The sequence below is a fragment of the Cydia fagiglandana genome, chromosome 15, assembly GCF_963556715.1.
Source record: "Cydia fagiglandana chromosome 15, ilCydFagi1.1, whole genome shotgun sequence".
Taxonomy (NCBI): domain Eukaryota; kingdom Metazoa; phylum Arthropoda; class Insecta; order Lepidoptera; family Tortricidae; genus Cydia; species Cydia fagiglandana.
This window is the reverse complement of record NC_085946.1, coordinates 6,803,053-6,821,963: the sequence shown is the minus strand read 5'-3', so window position 1 is coordinate 6,821,963 and position 18,911 is coordinate 6,803,053. Positions and strand designations below refer to the sequence as shown.

The following is an 18,911-nucleotide window of genomic DNA, read 5'->3' as shown; positions in this document are numbered from 1 at the left end:
TTCGCGGAGCCGAATACTAATTGAACAGTCTCGTTATAGAAGGAGTGAGTTTTTGCAAACTTTAGAAGCGTATTTTGTGACTAGATTAGGCAAACGCACTAAGTATCAAAACTCGCCCGAAATTTAGGAATTGTAATTTCTTGGTTTCTTTGTGTCACTGATTTAAACTTTCACGATTATTAAACATTATCAAACTGCACAACGGGACTTAATCGCGTATTTAAGTTTTAAGATTTACCTCCGACGTTTCGAGGACGGCGTTGTCCCCGTGGTCTCGGAGAAGACTCGGTCTTCTCCGAGACCACGGGGACAACGCCGTCCTCGAAACGTCGGAGGTAAATCTTAAAACTTAAATACGCGATTAAGTCCCGTTGTGCAGTTTGATAATGTTCTTTGTGTCAGTTTTGTTTTGGTTGGAGTTTGCTTCATTATACATTTTCAGGTTATACATAATATTAAACAATCTCAGTCCCAGGGTTGGACATGTATATACCTAGTTACCTACTTGCAATTCTGAAACACCTAAATTCCCAAGCGTATCAGATGATGGGATCTCTACCAGACGGTCTGACACACATCTGACACCATCAAGACTATAAAGAAACTTTTGTGTTTCCATTTAGAGGGCAGCCCACATAACCTTTGACTACGTCTCATAGAGGATCATTATGATCGATCACGATCCTCAGTTATGAGGGAACTTCGATAAAACACTTCAGCAATGTGCCTTGCGAACGTTCACAAACATCACAGTTGAGGAAAAATATTGTTTACAATGATGCAGACATCAGAAGATTAATTCAAACTAATCACGACAAAGTCGGGGAAGGAAGGCAAACTAACGATCATAATAATTTACTAGAAGCGTGAATGGAAAACACGAGTTGTTTTAAGTTGGTTTCACAGATCACTTTTCATGTAAAGACGAGACTAGAATTTAATTGTGTTCGACGACTCAAGCTATTAGTCACACATTGGCGCTCCCTTATAAATTACTAATATGTACATCTAATATCTAGGTTCTAGGGGTAAGACCTGTATGTGATTACTGTGAGTCTTCTTAAACAATTCAAAATACGAAGTCTATGAGCCTTCTCTATTGTGAATGAAAAACACGAGTTTCGTTAAGTCGGTTCGAGCAACGTAGCAATCGGGGCCACTTGTGCTAATTAAACACTTCAATTGAATTGGGGACATTAATTCAGCGGGCGTATCGCGCGGCTGTTTCGTATTGATAGTACATAAAAATCCATTCAACGTATAGAAAACTTCTGGAAAATGACGGAAAACTAATAGTTACATTCATTTATTTAAAGATTCAATACGCATTATATATGACAAACATTATATACAATCTGTAATGTCGCTAGTACTGCTAGTAGCGTTTCACTCTTTGTCTGAACAGACTTATGAAAAAGGTAGGGAAATGATACAGTGTCGAGTTTTTTTAATGGCATGACAAATTTTAAGGTTAAGTGTGGCTATATATAAATATTTAAGGACCTAACTAGCAGGGTTTTGAATTGCTTTCAGGAAATATTAGTGCGTAACCCACGCAAATTGTATCAATTAGTTTGCATGCATCTAAACCAATACAAACAAGGAAAAAAATACTCTTAATTACTTATATATAAACGAACATTTGTCCCCGTTTATGTCGAACAATTACAGTGATATAGTGTGTATACAACACACAAATGTGTTATTTGACTATTAAGAAAGAAGAACAATGAACTTAACGAAGGAGGTCATTAGTTAATAATTGTACTTTTTATCATAAGAAAACTTTCGTGATCGACCTACTTGCAAATTAGGGTTTTGTTTCGCAATTTATGCTGAATTGTTTCAATGTTTAGTCCAATACGAAATAATGCTCTTTGTATTAAGTATGTGGTGTGCCTCATTACTATTTATGTCAAGACCGTATGACGATTAGTATTATTAGTAAAATTTGTAAGCTCCAACCGGCCTAAGGTTCCTTTTTACAGCGAAGGACACATTATGGTCTTGTTACACAATGCTTTATTCTATTTTAATCAATGGCTCATATTTTGTAATTGATATGACATTGTAAATGAAAACTCAAGTCGCTATCCGATGAAACTGTCGATGGGAGCGTTTTGCTCGCCAATCAATTACGTTTCTTCCAATTGGAGACCAATTCGATTTGCTTCAATGATGACTTGTGAAATGGCTTCCATGGAGCCCTTTCTGTGTAGAAGCGGCGACATCAACAGCGTGCTGCCAGGTAAAAAAAAAAAAATCATTTATTCAGGTGAAATAAACCCTATTTTACAGACGTTTTTCTTCTGCCAAACTGCAGGGCAGTTTGTTGGCAGAGGGAACTCCCTTAAACATAGATGGGTAGACTTAGCTAATTGCCTAATTAATTGTTAACTTATTTAGGTACATCTTATTGCTTATGCTGGTAACTTTAACTTAACAAACAAATAACAAATAACATCTATACTTACTATTCGACATATATTTAACATTCACTGAAGTTCACCTGGACGTACCTATGTATATCAAGTTTCATGCTACACCGGTCATATCACAAAATTTAAAATATGGCGAGATGTCAATAAACAATGTGGAATCACGCCCTCTGTATTGCAACCTTGCTGTCAATTTACGACGTCGACAATATGTCGAAAGGTTCTCTATCTAGATTTATGGCTAATTTATATGAATTGAATACTAATAAAAGTCAATTTCATAATTATTCTAGTTTATAGCGCCCTAAACAGGTTTTGCTGGATTGCGTTAGATTTATAGTTATAGGGCAGCGAGTTTGCCTTGTAATGACCGAATGCTTTATGGAAATTGCGTTACTTTACATTATAATTACTAACGAGTATTGTTACATAGCTGGCAATCGATAAGATCTTTGTACAAACGAGTAAAGCCTACCAATACTGTGTAGATAGCTAAAACATTTACAACAATGTTATCTTTCGTTATATCTTGACGAAAAGTCCCTGTTTGTGTCCAAAACTACAGTTCACTCCCAGGTAGGTAAATCAGATGTTACTAAATAAAATTGAATAAACTAATGACATTCGTTTATTTTGCAAGAGTGATTCGATTCAGCCCTATATTTTCGTCGTAATCGGTAACTAGAAAAAGGGGCCTTAGTGCAGTACGTGTGGCATCCTGGCAGGTAACGCCGAAAATATCGCCTATTTAGCCCTTTAGAATAATAAAATAGGTATTTTGAACGCTGGCTCATATTTAGATACCTCCTGTTTATAATTTAAAATCACTTGTACCTAATGGAGGGTTTCATATTTAAAAGAGATCATCGTCTGACTTCACGCCTATTTCCAAGGTCGAAACCATTAATTTGTATCAAAAAAGAAGTCAAGATCGCCATTGGGCAACATGCAGCAGGTACAATTCTTAATGAGCAGAATTGATGAATAATGGGCATATTAATGATGAGCCTTCACCTCATGTCCGATTGAGCGGCTTGTTACTAAATGTGACAAACAAAGTTAGCTAGTCACTGCCAAATTTAACTTTGAATATACATATATAGCAAGTATGTAGTTAAATTTACATATAGGTAATTTTTTAGGTGCCAGTTATGCAGTGAAAAACGTAGAGCGGCATCCCACTGAAATGATGAACAATTGAACACCGGTGAGGGTTTGGAGAAAACGCTGGACGAACGGAGTATAATCGCCACGAGAAAAATATTAAGGTGGTAACAAATATCAGAAGTCAGAACACGCATCTATCTATTGCAGGCTGCTCCAAATTACGGGTCTATTACCGATAAGATGATGACTATTAACTTGAGTAATCGTTTATTATATCTTGTCCATGTTCATTTAAAACTGACCAGTGACTGTTGATAAGCAACCTTTTGTTCTAACTTGAGTTCCATTGTCAATAACGATAAGCTGTAGGAAGCTTCTGTTTCTAGAAACGACCCATCCAAATAAATGAACCTATCTAATTATGTTTACTTGTAATCTTAATTCATTCAACTGAAGATAAAGTTAACTATGAGACTGTTGCTGGGCGCGCGCAAAAAAATGGTTTTAGACAACTCATTACAATTTAGTTGAAATTGGCAAAAAAAGCTTATTCATATGGATGAAGGAGCGTGACCTTGAAGCGGAGTTCGCCAGTCAAATATTAATTAAATATTTATAACTCGTTTGGTGAGTCCGGCGGCGTCGGCGTGTTGTTGGCGCTGTGAGCAGTGAGTCCGCGTCGAGACTCGCTAAAACGAACTGACCAAGCAAACGAGTTATGTTGTTTGAGTTTAATGCGTACTGTGCCCGGTGAGAAAAAATAATAAGTGCCCTTTGTGTAGGTACTTATGTACTTGTTTATAACCTATATGAAATTACTTTGATGTCAGAATATGGAATATCAACTTATTATTAGTAAGGGGCTGTTCATAAATTACGTCATCGATTTTTGACCCCCCCCCCCCCTAAAATCATCCAAAAATCATGCTTCGAATGACCCCGTTTCCTCCTACGTCATGCTACCTATCATCCGATGTTCCAACCCCGGGGTCCCCCTAATTTGAAATGACGTAATTTATGAATAGCCCCTAACACGTAAGCTATGTCGACTGAAAATGTCTTCTTTGAGCTACATTAGAAAAATAATTTGTACTTATCTCCTTCGATATCACGGGCCTATAATCCCGTACTTATCTCATTATTAACATTTTAAATAACCTGATAGGTATTTTCGTTTAAAATTATGTCAAACGGGTACTCAGGTAATTTAATCGTAAATCGAGAGAACTTAGGGATTTCAAATTGAAAGTTTAGCTTGAGTCATATTCTGTAAACACCGCACTGGCTGGAACGCAGCCACGATAAGCGAGTTCTAATTACCCTACTAGCAAAAAATATTTCGTCCTTAAACATTATCCTTAAAAAGCGCCACGGTGTTAGTAACTAAGTAGGGCGCGTAATTAAGTATCTACGTCAAAGTTCTATTCTTACTAACAACGCGTTAACTAAGAAAATAATAATACCTAAGTCATTAGCGAACTAATAATACGAATTATGTGACCGTAACCTTGATTATACTTTTTTCAATTGATTAGCAGAAAATGTTACTGTCGTTGCAAAAATAAAAGTAATTTTTCATTTTGTGTCAACAGAATCAATCAATGAACGTATGTTTCATTGCGTGTGTAGTAAACAACGTTGCGTGATTGATATTGTGCATCCGTGCATTTTGCGATTAGTAAATATGTTATAGAGACATTATGACAGACGATACTGAGAATATAATGGCTCTATGCGACATAGTAAAAGACCTAGAGAAAAAAGAAACCAAAGATATGAAAGAACGAGATGAGGAACACCAAATGAATAGAGCAAGGTTCATGCTGGTTTCTAGGATAGAAGAGTCGTGACATGTATGCTGGGGTCCAATACATTTTACGAGTCTTCTCTTTCTGCAACACTCTAGTCTGACGGTGCTGATGAATCTCGCGAGAGACAGAAGGAACCTAAAGGAATACACCTACACCAAAAACCCTATTGTGGTTGCTCATCGTCTATTTGTGGAGCTTGCAAACTTTTGGACAGGTTTTTATTAACTGATAGACGAGACAGCTCTTCACGGCGAACGCTCTGCAGGTCAATACACAAGAGACGCACGAAATAAATTTGTTTGAGCCTCTTATTGTCTGATCAAATATCAAAAATTGTCGTTTATAACATTTTTATAATTTAAGTAGAGTAGCGGATCTACGGAGTGTGGAACGGTGGCCGCGTGACACACGCGACGGACTCGGATGGTGCAATCACACGTTCCGATTGTCACGAGGGACGCTGCCATTAATGACTCAAGTATTTATGCACATTTCGAAATTATATCAGCATCTTTTATTGACCTTGATTACGTAATAGTAATGAGAGCTAGCAATTGGGGCAACAAAAATTGTGTGAAGATGGTTAGTATCGGATTTCAAAACAATTGTCAACTTTAAATAAAACAGTTTATGTGGAAGTATTCCATAAGTATACTTAATCAGTTTTTTTCTTCATTTAAATGAGTTCTAATCGCGGAAACCGAAGGGAATGTTAAATACACAGGTGACGCAGTCCATGCAAAGAATTCGATTGGTAAAAATGACTAAAATGTCTCGATGTATATTGGTGCAACGCGTAATATTAAGTAATATGCTGGAAAATAATTGTCAGTGTCTCCACTCCAGTTTCAATTGCCAGATTACATATGATGAAATTGATACTGGCGTACATCCTGGTCTGACGAAATACATATTCTGTAATACCACAGATTTCATATTGTGATTCAAATTATTTTTGACTTATTTAGCCCTAAGCTTTTAGGATTTAAAGTTTGGTAATTGAAGTAGCCGGCTATTAGCTTCCTACGTAGGGTGTGAAAATAACGTTACATAAAGTAAAATTACTGCAAGTTTTCATTCCAATTACATTTTGACAGCAGTTAGTCATTTAATCGTGTAACAAATTATAATAACAATTTTAAGCTGGCGCCATTTACGCAACACGATTAGGCGGTAAGGGCTTGCCTGTAGACAGGGGTGCCATTCCATTTGCAGTCGACAGCTCGAGGAACCAGTATAAAAGCGGTTTTCGATTACGCAAAGTTGTTACGATTCTGGAGGTAACATTACACTGGTACCTCTAAAACTAAACTTGCTCGCGGTCGTGCAAAGAAAATATATAACCAAGGCTCCGAATTTCCTTTACTTTCCAATCATACATCAAGTTGGTATGCCGTTGGGCATTGCAATTGGAATAATCCAAAGGTGTTGTTATTATTGGTGAGATTTATTAGTATTTGGATGCCGGAAGTGTGGCGCTGAAGGTCGGAGAGCGCCGAGACGGCCTTGCCGCCGGCTGTGCTACTTTCTCCTCGGCGCAAGCGACGGGGCCCACGCGTACGTTACGTTACACTTACGTACGAAACAATGCGTTCCATAAGCTCAATTACGGCAATGGAACAGCTGACATAAGCCCCCAAATTACACTTTTCCATATTCTAGTTATTTGTAAACAATTACATTAGCCTGTCTTCTGGCATTGTGAATAACAAACAAAGCCTTGGTTTCGCAGTGTGCTGACGGCACATTCTCTTTCCATAGTTAAGTATTACTTGTTCTGTTTCTTAATAACTGTTACGACGGGACAGTAAACAAAATCATAAAATTCCGTTGTTAAGGGACCTAAATACTATTAACCCGGTTAAATTTCTTAAGGACCCGAATTAAGTGTACGTAAACAAGGATAGAACATCGGGAAAGAGTTCGGATAAAGGTGAAATTACTCTACAGCAGCATTTCCGAAACTAAGGGTCGCGAACCAAGTCACGACAGATATACGAGTATGACCGCAAGATGCCAAGGTAGTGCAAGCGCGTGCAGGCGTCTGATCCATAGCGGTGCGCGGCAACTACTACTGCCAGACACCAAAACTGGTGTGGCCGCATGTACTTGTAGCGACGCTACGAAATCGCGGAGTGACCCACGCCTGCTGTCGTGCAATTAATCCATGCTTAATCGTAAGCAATAGCAGAGACGTCATCTTACGAGTACCAGTCGCCTAATGTGGCTAGTTCGATCCGAGATGAATAATAAACGGCTGATTTAAATGCGCATCATACTAACCGTTCAAGTTGGAATACTAATACTCTAAACACAGGCCTTATTGCATAACTCCTCATAGCTGTCCGATCATTGGCTCTAACACCTACATCTAAGTAGGTCACATTGGATAGCCATGTGGCAACACTGTCAAATGAGTCCAGTAAATAATAATAAATAAATATTGGGGACATCTTACACAGATCAACCTAGCCCCAAACTAAGCAAAGCTTGTACTATGGGTGCTAGGCGACGATATATATACTTATATAGATAAATACATACTTATATACATAGAAAACACCCATGACTCAGGAACAAATATTAGTGTTCATCACACAAATAAATGCCCTTACTGGGATTCGAACCCAGGACCATCGGCTTAGCAGGCAGGGTCACTACCCACTAGGCCAGACCGGTCGTCAAATATTTGATAAAGACGTAACTGATTTTAACAAATAAACCTACGGCCATAATGTGAATGCTAAAGGTTAAGAGGGCACTGCAATCGAAGATGGCATATTGCGACAGACTACATATATGTATAGCTCTTACAATATAGGAATAAAATGTGTGTCTGAGAGCTGCTACCGTAGATTTTAGATTAACAGTGTACCTATTTACTTTAACAATTCTTCAAATTATTGATAAATAATTAGTTTCTTATTACGCTATATTAATATTAATTTTGTTCTATCACAAGGTTGGATAATTTTTGATAAACGTTGCAATCAAGAAATCACTACTGTATAGGTTTGATTGAACGATCCTTCCTCCAATTAACTCTATTCAGCCGTTATCCAATAACTTCTGCATCGTATCGCAAATGTAACCGCAATTATAATCCGTGTTCACAATAAAGTTCACAGTCATTCAATACTGTTACCTCAGAGTTATTGAATCAAATCGATCGTGAATTTTACTTTCAGCTACCGTGCGACATCTGACCCCTTATAAAAGTAAAAGTACGTACTGTCGTTGAAGAGCAAGAAAGCTGACCAAGTCTTACCTGGAAGAAAGAAGATTTATAAATTAAACAGTCATAAAATAAGCACTAAGACATGTGTTCATGTAATATCACAGAATAAGTAATAGTATTATCATAGTAATATACAAGATACAATGAGGAAGCATATTATAAAGCCTGTTGACAAGCGAGTAAATAGATGTATGTAATTTCTGTTTAATTGTGATCAAGAGTTGGTCCATAAAATGTGGTATACGTTAATGTTATTAGAGATATTCTTCCCTTAATAATGTCACAATGTGCATGTGCAATGTCACGTAGAGGGACTATTACGTTGCTATACTGACTTCAGCATTTTGTTGTTTGTAGTTATTATGTCAATTCTTGTACAATTAATAATATTTTATGATATCGTAAAAAGCTCGTCAAAACCTTTAAAAGCATTTCTTAAAGAAAAGCCTATCGAAACTTGTTTTATCGCGTTTAATTTTATGATGGCTACGGTGTTTCGTATGGCGCACGTAATGTTCGCGAGGTATGCGATGGGCGAATGGTAACCTTCGTAGATGCAATGGAGTGGATTAACTACACCTACAAGCCGAAGACGTAACTCAGTTCGTATCGTAATAAAGCGAAACTCTATGATATTATACTCGGATAATTTATATGACGTGTAGATTAAAACCGAGTGCCGTATTCTTATTTGAGATTGCTAGGCCTGGCTTAAAATATAACACCCGCCTCGAACTGTAGTTGTTTTGCACTTAAAATGGAGATGATTGGCAGGGCAGAGGGCGGGGAAGTGGTCCAATGTGTGGGACACATTGTGCGAATATGGCCGTCTCTTCGTCTTCACTAATTGCCTGTTATTCTGACTTAAAGCAACAGATGTGCAACATCCGTTCTTCATTTACGTTTTTTTCCGACTAATTACTTTAAATTGAAATGTCGCTTAAAAGTTTTGTGACGCTACTTATTAATATTTACGTATGTATTTGTTTACATATTATATGAGTTCGATGTATAATAAATTAACAATATGTACTATGAGGAATAATTATTCATCGTAGGATTACGTCGAAGGTTGTGGGTGTTAAAAAATCATGAGGCTCTTGATATGCGGCGAGTCTTACCGCGGCGCGGGTTTAAATCATATTATGTTATGGCAGCATCGTCGAGATCAATTCAAAATCTGATGAAGTTTCAACACTGACTGAGAAGACACGAAACAGTTGATGTAAAACAAAATGCGTAAGTAAAGAAAATATTTGCATTTAAAACAAGTTAAATGCTACTGATATTACTTCTTGAAAAGGTTACATTTATAATGCTTCTTCGTATTAAACCGAAAAAGGTAAGAAGCAAATGCGATTCTCATGTATTCCTTTTATTTTACAGGCTATAAAAAGCCAACAAAGGACGTCGCCGGCAAAGTTGCAAGTCGATTATCAGATGCGGTGGGCACAGTGGCTAGTTCTATTACAAAAGTAGAGAACAGCCCGGCTATTACGACTAGTTTCACTTTCGTTGGCGCGATGCGGGTCAGTGCAGTGCACCGATACGGCCTCGGTGCAAGCGTAGGCGAATACATGCAATACTTCCAATATGGAATTTAAATTATGTAGCTCTTGCTGTTTAAATATTCGCTAAGATAATAGGGAAACTTGTTCAAATTGCGTCTTCTTTGCATTGCAAAATAGATCATAAATAAAACGCAATTAAAGCAATGCGTCCAAATTGTCGAGTGTGAATGTTTAGCGTACCCTAAGACTAAGTGGATATGTACACGACTCGTTATAGCACTTCACAGAAAACGCCTCCGGATGCGGCAGTTAACGATTATTTTTAGCCATTTCTGGTTAAGATATTGTAAATAAGCCAGCGTTGACAAAATACAAGTTGAACAAACTGCTACAAAACAAGAACTCGGGTCGTTATTATCTCCAAGTTGCGGCGATAACATTTGAACCAACTGAACTAGTTTTGGATACCTATGTTATCAAATTGCGTCAAACGAATGTTTTTCTTTTAGTTACAATGGTCATTTGAGCTCCCCATATCGCTGAGCGTACGTGGAACTAAGTTTTAAGTTCAAAGAGCTGCCGTTATGAGAATTATTAGTAACTGAACTGGTGTAGGATGCCTAGCTTATCAAGTTACGTCACACGGATGTTTTTCTTTAAGTTTCAATGGTTTAGCAAGTTTAGCACATCGCTATAATTACCGTAAAAGCAAATTTAAGTTGTATTTGCCGCTAGTAGAACTGTCTACATGTGGGTGCTAGTATGTACGGTTCGTTATCGCTTTCCACGGGGCCCGGCTCTAATGCACCGAAGCATGGCTTTCCGCGTCATGCCATAGACCACCCCGCTTGTCACGGTGGTGACTCCTCACCCATCTCGAGGGTCTCATGTTGAAATGCATTACGAAACATCTCAAGCGTATTACGAGGCATATTGAACCGGCATCGAAGAAGTAGGTAAGATAAGGACGATGTAAAAATAACTACTTATTTTTAGTGCATCTTAAATTATTTCAAAGCAATCGTAATCGAACTGTAACTTTATTTTTAACGCTTCCCGTAATTAAAGGTTCCATTTCGCTTAATTACATAAACAAACTCAAAGATCAAGATGGTTAAATTACAGTCCGCCAAGTTGGCAGATAGTAACAGAGACGGTACATTTCACGAACCCTTGAGCACGTAGGTAGAGGTGTGCGTTACGGCGGTGAGCACCGATTTGATGCAGCGAGGGCGAACTCTACCTGCTACCTGTTACGGAATTCACCTGTATCAAATTAGCTGAATAAATAAATGTTTTTACGTTTGTTATATTACTGGCGTACTGTTATGGTGGTATCACGCTTGGATAAGTACGCAGTTCGTTTATTGTTTTGCTAGTACGTTCAATAATGGAAAAACAACACTAAAATTTGCATACTCATAGTTCGCTACGCGATTACGTTTGGAGAATTAAAAATATGATTCGTCGTCATTCGTCGAGTCACGTTTTCCTCGGTTGTACTTGATTTTCTTTCAATCTCAATCTTTAAACGAGTCAGTTCTGGTTCAGTGGGCAAGTTACCCAAGATGATGTTTCGAAAACACGAGCGAGAGCAGCAAGAAGTTAATGTTTAATGGAACCAACGCTATGAAATTGTGTTTTATTTTTACTGCGGCGTTTTTGCCTGTTCGCTTAATGGCTGGGGCTCTGAAATATTAGTATTCGGTATGGTTGCGTGGCGATAGAATATTTCATATACCCAAGGTTAAGACTCTTAAAAAGTACTGACTCGAAAATTAAACTAGTAAGTGCTAGTAAGGTTGTTTAAAAGTAAATAGTGTAGTAAGTATAGTTTTAGGAGAAAACATTTCGACTTGAATTTACGATGTATACATAGGTATACCGAGGTATATTTGAAAAAGGTACCGGGTCCCTAAATATTGCGCCCAATACACGATCCACCAGACATCCACTTAAAGGTTCCGTCACACAAACTCGCCTGTGTGACGAAGCCTTAAGTATAACTTCGGAGGTTTAAGAGGATACCCACGAAGCAGGAAGCTGCGCGAGACCTTGCGCAGTTCAACGGCATTGATGACGTCGCCGTACCCACGCCTTCCTGCTCGCCATGTGCTTCCGCACTAGGAGAAAACTGACCTCTAATCTATGCCCCGTGCTCCTCACCTTTACTAAGGTTAGGTTAGGTTTGACTAGTGTGCCAGTTTGTGCATTATGCAATTATGTAGTAAAGTGCATGATTAAGCACAGTAGGGAAGTGGAATGTCTGCTGGTAAAAATGTTTAATGTATGATCCCTCACAAGGCCGGTGAATTATGTAAAGTACTTGTTCGACCAATGAATAGATTTGGAATTATAAGAAAATAAGTGTTCCGTGAACAAAGTTTTGTACGGAACACTAAAAAGGATATAATTTTCCGAAATTTTTATCCATTGTCTTTCATGCAGTATCATAATTTATCAGCCTTATGGCATACACTGTTGGAAAAAGATTCTCCCAGTCACCTCCCCTCACTTCCTGTCCTGCCCATGACTTCCCTGCAATGTTTATCAGGTCGTCAATTCATTCATCTTTGAGCCATAAGGTATATACTGGCCGAAACGGTAGACTATAAAGAATCTCGCCAAGAACTGTAGCGCAAACGCGGAGGTTACTCGGACGGAACGTGCTTTTGAGATTGAGTAAGGAGGACAATGTTCTCAAAAGGAGTCATGTCCGAAATCACGATGGATGGTATGACACTTGTTATGTAAGCGAGCGACACTGACCTACCGGCGCGGCCGGCCGTGCCACTTTCCTTTCATTATTGACACACATCTTGAAACGGACAACAACCTATCATTGAGATCGCTACGCAAACAGCAGATGATGGCTGCTGTTTTATGAGTGATGCACCGATGCATGTCTTATCCACGGTAACAAATGATAAACTACGACCGTAATAGGTCGAAACAAGGAATCGAGGCATAGTTGGATCGTTGTTGGGAGGAGGATATGACGTCAAGTACAATAAATACTTTGTTACATTTTAATCTGACCTGACCACTCGCAATACCTATTTTCATGAATGTAAACAAGTGTTATACGTATTGTCTTTGATTATATCGTGCACATTTTGCAATAAATACCGACGTTTGAAGTCCACCTTTTTTTTCAGTAAACGTTGTAACTGGAAAAACATATTTCCTCAAACTTATATTATGCAAACTAATGTTGAATGCATATTAACCTTTGACATCCATACGTCAAAACGTTGCGAATTTTTAATTTGTTTGACACGTGACATAGACAATTTGATTTACATTCGTCGTCTATTCTGTGTAGATATGAGCGCCGATAGGCATTTTGCCGGCGGCGGCGCGTCGGTCAAAATCGGTCGGCGGCGGCGGCGAATCGGCGGCGTGGCCTTGAAACACTTTTGACTTATACAAAAGCAATTCAAACCAAAATTTTACCGAAAAAACATGTTTTTTTTTGCCATAATCACGCTACAAACTAAGTGCATTTTTTATTTTCAAGGATAATTCGAATACTTGCATGAAAAAAGTTTCATATCGCATAATAAACTGTAGATAAGCAGCAAAGCCAAGGCATCAGAGACGGTCTTAATCTCGGTGAGGCCTTTTATCCAGTCTTTTGTGCTAAGTCAATAATAGCTGATAGACTATATCAGGGAAACGTCTTGTCGACAGTCGAAAAAAGAGCCGAAGCGAGGAAAATCGAGCTCAGTCATTGTCATAACCAATATCGACTCAATAAAACCGATGTCAAAAAAACGATGCCCAAAGTCGAGCTCCACCTCCACCAAACACTAGAGACCCGATTCCGACGCCTCCTCATGCGCGGCCGAGGTGCAGGCAAGCAGACAGCTTAGAATAGAACGCAAAGTGTGAGCTAGGCTGACGGCTGAACTCTGCAAAGATGGAGTCGGCGGCCATGAGCGAAAATTTACCACACAAAAGTTTTCATTTACCATCGATATTTTTGAGTTATAATAAAAAATAATAAAAAGCCTTTTATTCCAACTCATTACTAACTAAAGTTTACAAACTAAGGTTACATATAACTTTTTTTTAAATATTTACATAATACAATTTATATCTATACTTTTTATTTGAAGAGCGGACCTCCTCGTGAGTGAAGGCCTCTCCCAGTTTGCGCCAGCTCTCTCTGTCTTGAGCCTTGGTGTGCTTTGTTATGTCCTCTATCCATCTTGCCTGTGGTCTCCCTTGTCTACGTTTGCCTGGTGGTCCTTTCCAGAGCGTCGTTCGCTTCGTCCACCTTGTATAAGGTAGCCTAGCTACATGTCCTGCCCATTTCCACTTCATGTTTATGCAGTGTTCTAGGGCATCTAAGGTTTGGCATGGGTGCCAAACCTGGACATTTTTGAGTTATATGAACCTAAAATACCTTTTGAATGCCTATAAACTATTCAGAGTGGCGCAGTTAAAGATCTAAACTGGACAAAATATATATTATCTTGATTCTGAAAGTAGTAGTATCTAACAAGGTCACGCCGATGCCACGCCGATAGCGCACCGTCGGCGGCGGCGGCGCGAAAATTTAGTCGGCGGCGGCGGCGCGCCGGCGCGGCGCTCATATCTAATTCTGTGATTATATAATACAGTTTTATTGTCTACCACGCAATAAGAAAGTCCTTCAGTTATCATCACGACACGATCCTTGTGGGTGGTTCAGTTGACGACTGTTGCAAGAACATACAGCAATTATATATACGTGACGCAAAACGCAATAAGGACCGCGGCCGCTTTGATAAGCATCTTGCTAAGTATCTATTCATAATTCAAGTACCTACCCTTTGTAAGACTGAGTAGAATGATAATTGTTGATTTGATAAACAACTTGATATACTGTGGCCACGAGCAATTAATTGACATTTATCTACACGACAACGCCAGCATAACATACTTCATAGTTAGAAATAGCGGGCTAATGTTGGTTGCATTTTGCATTACTTGCATTTATATCGCGCGATAGAGACAAAACAGCATAATTATGACTCATTACAACATTCGATAATACCTAACATGGTAAAAAACTGATGCTTCCTTTCATTGTAGCGCAACTACAATACGCCTTTAGAAGATCAGGATGCCAGAAACCATTCTACTCTACTCCCAGTATTCAAAAGGTTAACTGGTAGATATAGATATCCAAGAACTTGACTTGTATAGTCGTAAACAGTATAGACTGTGTTTTGTAGAATTATGTATAACTGCTACCAATGAAATAGCTCTGTACAGAAACAAGCATGCCGCAATTGCGTCTTCATTAATTTAAATATTGCCTTCCGGGACCCAAGGCGTCGCATAAATTAATTAAATTCGTTTGTGGCAATGACTAAACACGCTAAAGACATGCTGTTTAAACCCGGATGCATGCATAAGTAAATGCTACAAATCCTACACAATGGATGGCTTGGCGACGCCGCGCTTCCTACGTTCGCGAGGTCAACAGATATAGGCGTTAGGCTGGGCTTATGCCGCAACACTCTTGGTTGTGTGTGCCCAAATGTTCGAGGATCTCTATGCTTGGTATGAAAACTGTAATCTCGAAAATATGACCTAATAATTTGCCGTTCGGTGCAAGTATACATTTATGCAGAATCACAGCACAGAAATGCATAATTTAGAGATGAAACAATTTGACAAAAAACTTCGCCCCTAAGTTCATCATAAGTCTGAAGCCGGTCTTAGGCCAAAATTGCGCAGTTTAGAAAAGAGACTTTGCGTGTGCTTTGCGTTCATCAGGCATGTATAATATTGCTAGAGACGTTAATGATAAAATTGATCAATAATTGATGTTACACCATTAAAATATCGTAAGACAATAAAGTGATTAAACCTCATTTGTGATTGTGGCTTAAAACCGTTATGATATGGTCATTGCTTGTTTTATAGGCGTCTTTCCAGTTTCTAGTATACTAGGTTAATGAAAAAAAAAAAAAAAACTTTGTCAAAGTAAAATTTGTTTCTAGCACGAATGACTCGAGTTGCCCCAATTAACCACTTACATAATTCCAATTGTTTCTAAGTGGAAATACTAAATACACACAATGGGTGTGCGCAATGCTGTTACATGGCGCGCCAGTTTACAAACAAAACCATTTTAATTAACCACTCCAGGGCGAGCTTAAAACGAGATTAATTCTTCGGGTGCGATGGAACGTGAAATGGGACGGTACTAAAAAGGGCAATAAAAAGTGAAAGAGTTCGAAAGTTCACTTCCTGTAGAGTGCATAAGATATCGCGGCACGCGCGGATTACAATCGCAATCGCGTCACGTTTGTGCAACAGCTTACACAGTGAGCGCATACGCAAGATGACCTTATTATGACGCTGTTTTCGTAGTCGGCGTCGGGAGGATCGACAGGTTGACGAGGTTTCCGAGCTTGTGAGCTGCGTCTCGAGTAGCCCAGACCGCTTCGCATGACTTGTGTTGTCGTGCGAAATTCCATTATGTCAAGCGTGACTTCAAGTATGGAGTCGCGCGCGACAACACAAGTGATGCTTAAGCGGTCAGTTAGCAACGTCTACCAGTTTATGACGTTTAATAGTGATATCTCTTTATGAGTGTCTAAAAGTATTTTTCATATACATAGCTTGGGTGCGAAGACACCGTACAATTTCAGAGTCGTCGTCGTTGTATACGAATACACGACAATGGTGTAAGGCATAGCTGGTGTTACTTCTTGCATCCTGATTTTGGTTCTTGAGATTAAGTCACTTGGTGGAGAGGATTTAAGTCTTGGTTGCTAAGAACAGAGTCGAATTTGTGTGGTAGGTGTCCGCTATATTCATATAACGTAAATCTGTTATTGAAGCCTCGATCGGGTTGTGAAACCCAGCGTCGCCGGCGCCGACGGTGCAAGCTCAGCGACAGCTCCTCTCCGCTGGGCCGTATCATTACGAAACGAGAAAAGAAAGTTAAAACCGTTTCGACCGATAGAATGTCGCTCTGATCGCTTGTCAGTGCTGTAATACATCCGCGGCTCCGCAACTTCGTGACGTAATTGCGGCTTAGCTTCTGTTTGTTTACATAGTATTGGGCACAGCCTCGTTTTGAATCAAGAACGGAATCTCATTAATGTTAATTGACAATATTAGATGTTACGATGACATTAAATGCACATGTCCTTGAAAATAAGCATCTATAATGTCATGATCGTGTCACGCGATTGACCCTATTTTGAAAATTAACTTGTTTAGTTTGTGGTGTCTTCCTTGGCTCACTTAGCTTGGTGGCAATTAATATGCTTGGTCAATACTCGTAGTGCAATACGTCTCAAACCTTAACTTTTGACATTTAAGCAGTCATTATGACGATATGAAACTATGGTTATATTTACAGTAACCACATCATGTAAATTCGCGTGTAAATCCAACGTTATCAACTATCATGTTTTTTTTTATTGTATATAGGAATTACGACAGCCGTAGGTCAAAAGTTGGCATCCGTTGTTACGATAAGGTAGAACATAATGAGGTAAATATTATATATTGTTTCATGATTAGCTCTCGGCACTTTACAAGTCACGTTATTCCGAACAGCATACATATTTTTGTATTAATAAAATACATCACATAATCAGATTAATATATTCAAACATTATCTAGAATTGTAGACTAGACCGGTGACCCTCTTTTGGTGAACTCAACCAGAATCTCGAGTTTGTTTTGCTATTGCGTAAGTTGATGTGTTTTACGAGCAATTATGTAAAGTGGTGGATCGCGAGGCGAGGCGAGCGAAGCGTGCGCAAGTAGGTGGGCAGGCGGTGCCGCGGCAACGTAAAAGTGTTACACGATGTGCCCGATTCCGAGCGTGTTGCTCTGTGACGCAATGCTGTAGCGAATGTGTGCCAAAACTGCATAGAGCCTACAGCCTTAGGAGGTTGTGCTGCGATCGTAGTTTGAACCATGAGATTACTTTAAATCTAAAGCAATTTTAAAAACGGGTTAGTCGCTATAACTCTCAAGTGTATAGTGGAAGAAGCTTATTGGTCTGGCAATAACGCGTTTTACAACGGGGCTTTGCCATCACAATATGTACAGTTTAAATAAGAATTTTGAATAATAATGACTTTCAAATCCGATTGCAATAAATATCATATTCCTATAACATAACATACTATCGCGGTATTAGACGTATATGAAAGTAATCGAAATATTGTGAAATTGATGAACCACTAGTTCCGAATAATGCAAATACACAGGAAATTATTTAAATTATGAGTGTTCTGCACACTATTTAACAGTTCAGTCGAAACATCATACACGTTTACGTTCAATCATAATTATCGTAACGATCCAGCGATGCATGAACAAGATGTATGCATCTTACTCATAACACAACATTAACAATGCAAAACCCACGAAGCGTTAATTTCAAAATAATTGTTGTTTTTTAAGCTGCACTGAAGTTACGAGACAACACTAATAATGTTCCTAGTCGTTATCAGACGAGAGATAAGATAGAGAGTACAGTACCCTGTGTTTATGCTGTGCACTCTAAGACCCCCGATAAAGCATTATCGTTGTGTACGGTAACTATTTGCTTACTCACTCGTTAAATGGTAACTAACGATAAACTGTCTATTCTTTGTCTACGTCAACGTCGTCATTGGAATAAACCTTTCCTTTGTTACTTTATATAATGTAAACCGGAATTATATTACGGCATTTCCAAGTATAGCAACTATGGTCTCCGTTCCTTCGCTTGTTATATCACATAATTCACATATCACTATGTTGAATAAAGGGTTTCGTGTTACGCTTCTCAACGCCT

General features: G+C 38.8%; 1 protein-coding gene across 2 annotated transcripts in view; it reads right to left on the bottom strand.

Moving 5' to 3' along the window:
* The window catches only part of LOC134671217 (protein TIS11), a 44,455-nt gene that overhangs the window by 15,804 nt on the left and 9,740 nt on the right, over positions 1-18,911 (bottom strand). The gene's annotated exons all lie outside the window — the stretch shown is intronic.